Raw genomic sequence first — 3,324 nt, 5'->3', positions numbered from 1 at the left:
TGTCTTGAGAGAGATTTCATGGCTACACTCCTTGTCACTCCTTTAAAAACAAACACTGTTCATTGACCATGCAATAATTGGGTTAGATGAACATGTGGATAAAAAGTGCATCTAGGAAGAAGCATTCTTCATTCTGAGCGACAGACATTTATTTCTCTTATAGACCCCTCTAACGATGATGTTGAGACTAAATGGGTGTCTCGTTCACATATTATTTGGTAAAGAAAATCATGATCTGCATGTATCCTATTTTTTTTCAGATATATTCTATCCCAGCCTTTTCACATAATGTATGTCTTGAAGCACATACCTGCCACCCCAAACTACACTCACCGTGAGAGAGGGGGTGTTATTGGGTCGAAAAGAACCTAAAGGCACTTTTGAACCCCACCCTGCCCCTAAGCCCCACTCTAAAAAAATGGTTGTTGAGTGAGATTGGTGCCGATGTTTTGGGGTGTTTTTGCACCCCTCAATGGATATCGGCTGTTCAAAGCCTCTGGAAACGAACTTCGAAAACCAATATTTACAGTGGCTCTCAGCGCGTTTCCCTTGCCACCGTGTGATTTTGGCTCTTCACCAGTGTGTTGGGAGCCGATATCGTGTGTCACACTGTGGGAGTTGGCAGGTATGTCTCTCTTACATTCAGCGATCTGACTGCTCCCTGATTTTGCACCGAGGTATGTAAGTTTTACAAGTAACCACAGCGGGGGCGGTTTTTCACTGCGCCCCGCCACACTCGCTGTAGGTATTAGTAGCACTAGTAATCCAAGTAAACGTTACCTTGTCAGTCTGGAGGCTGGCCGGGCTGCCGTACCTGCAGCGGGTCACAAAGTGCTCGCAGTTGTTCCACAGCAGGCTGTACTCCACGGCCCCCACCAGCTGCTCGGCTCGCCGCGCCACCTCCCCCGCGGGCAGCGCCCCCTGTGGGAAGCTCCGTTCCAGGTGGTTGACCAGGATGCGGCTCCCGTAGGCGAAGTCGTGCACCGAGTCCACCCGCACGCTGGCCGCCTTGGCCAGGACCCCAGCACCAGCCGCTTGTTGGTCACCACCTTCTGCAGCAGGGACGGGTCTTCGGACAGCAGGGGCAAGATATCCGGCATCAGGTGGGCCACCCGGTCCTCCCCCAGGTAGATGCCAAAGTGGACAAAGAGGGTGCGCGGCACCTCCAGCAGGTCCCCCCTTTTGTATAGAGAAATGTCATAGTGCCATTCAGGGGTCACTTCAACTTCGGACACACTGAAGAGTTTGAAGTTGGAAATCAGCAGCACTTTCTCGATGAGAAAATACAGCGCTTCCAGCACTGGGGATTTCATCTTTCCCTCGCTGCAGGCTGCACTTTGCTGCTGCTGCTGCTGCCGTCCCTGTTCTTTCTGCTAATTTGAAATACAGCTTTCCTCTATAAAGGCTCTTTGACGGGAAGGCGGGGCTGGTTGAGTGGAGGGGGCTTCCACAGTTAAACAAAAGTGGCTTATGATTGGCCGAAGGCATTTTGGCAGTATGGTAAATTAAACTTTTTTTAGCTTCCTCAGAGACATTTTTCAGAAGGACCTCCCCGGCTCCCCCCGCCGGTGACAGCAGTGCTGTGCTTTCTGCGATTCGCCCACCCCTGGGTGCCTGCAGCGGTACAGGACAGCGTTATCCTGAGCTTTAAGTGCGATGATGAAAAAACTGGGGGAGTGTCTCTCAAAAGGGGTGTGGCCGATGCAATTAAGGGCGTGGCTTAAAAACAATGTTAGCAAAAAATCTGTGCTTCTGTGGCTTCACTGCTATTTTTTCTGCATCTGAAATTGCATCCAGATACATAATCACAACATGAAACATCCAAATGATCACTCTCTAAAGTCAACAACCTGTCAGCAAGCTCTGCGACTTTTAAATGCACCCTCCCCCCCAAAAGCTCATCGTCTTTTATATGTCCAAAATAAATGAATCCCATGCCATAGTGCATCAGGAGACGGTACCCGAATGCAGCTTGGAGATGAGCAATGAAAAGTTGTCTTGTGATGTAATGTCATACCAGTATGCTGCTTTTTTAAATCATTATGAACACGATGTAAAATGGACATTATCGTTATCATACATTTTCTTTTGTGTCAATCCTATTCTTCAGTATTGATAGTCACAAATATTAGTCATATTTTATTAAATAGTACCTCACACGCGAAGGGGGTCTTGCTCCCTTCCCTTCTCTAACCACCTACCATAATCTGGAATTTCAAGATTTCTACGAGCAAAAACGATTTCGTAAGGCATTTTCTTTCATGTTGCGTCTCTGTAAAAACGTCATTTTTTTAAATCATTGAAATGTGTATAATTATGCAAACGCGCTCTACGGTTATATTTATTCCACAGACATTTCACTATTTACACAAACGAATTCCCGGTTGTAGCAACTGAAATAAACCCCTTCTCACTATATCATCGTTTATTTTGAAGTGCTGCCTGTTCTCTATTTTCATGTTAAATCGGGGAGGCAGCGAGGAGACCTTCAGGCGGACACGGTCAGCCTTTTATATTAAGAACTTTGAGAGTGAGGGCAAAAATAGAAAGCCCGATAGGGACCCGTCTCAGGACCCGGACCACTTAAAGCCCTGGCGCAGTGGCACCCCTATCCACAGCCAGCCAGCCAGCAGGGACGGGCATCAAACTTTAAAAAAAGTACAAGCAACCAACCGTGCTACGCACTCGTCGGGAAGGACCTACGTACCGGTACTGTGAAACGTGAATATTCGCACGCGACTGGGGTACTTTTATGTTCCCGCCCCTTGCGTGACACCATCAAACCCGACAGCCCATGTCGCTGATCCCCAGATTTCGCCTGTGCTTGGCTTTACATTTTCATGCTTGACAGCTAGGCATTTAATTCAATTGTGTGTGAAGATTCATCACAAGTGATGAATCTTAAAAACATTATCTTTTCCTGTTTCGCTTTTAAGATCTCATAGGCAGATATCCCCAAAAGATCTCCTGTGGTGACATCTCACGATTCAATCCCAGGTCACAAATACTGAATAATTTAGATTTCCATACGGAATGACACTCACATTTACCCCGGCTCTCAGCGGGTGGTAAAGGTGAGAGGGAGGCAGGTGCTGTGGGAGCGATGAGCGCAGAGGGTGGCGCCAGGCCGGAGAAGGAGTGGGCGTGGCATGGCGAGGGGGAACACTGCATGCTCCTCCAGTGCTTTAAAGTACGGGGTTCAGGGGACGGAGTGCACTTAGAGCCCAACCCCAAAGTGATATTACAACACTTTTCTGCCAGAAAAATCAAGGTCAGTGTTCCAGTTCCTTGCAAATTCTCCTTAAATAAACTGCTTAAAGTGAG

General features: G+C 47.7%; 1 pseudogene; it reads right to left on the bottom strand.

Annotated features, from left to right (window-relative positions):
- Window positions 1-717: 717 nt before the first annotated feature.
- Window positions 718-1,320, bottom strand: LOC147689882 (lecithin retinol acyltransferase pseudogene; annotated as a pseudogene).
- Window positions 1,321-3,324: the final 2,004 nt, after the last annotated feature.

This window comes from Lissotriton vulgaris, chromosome 9 (assembly GCF_964263255.1).
Source record: "Lissotriton vulgaris chromosome 9, aLisVul1.2, whole genome shotgun sequence".
Classification (NCBI taxonomy): Eukaryota; Metazoa; Chordata; class Amphibia; order Caudata; family Salamandridae; genus Lissotriton; species Lissotriton vulgaris.
This window is presented reverse-complemented; position numbering and strand designations above follow the sequence as displayed.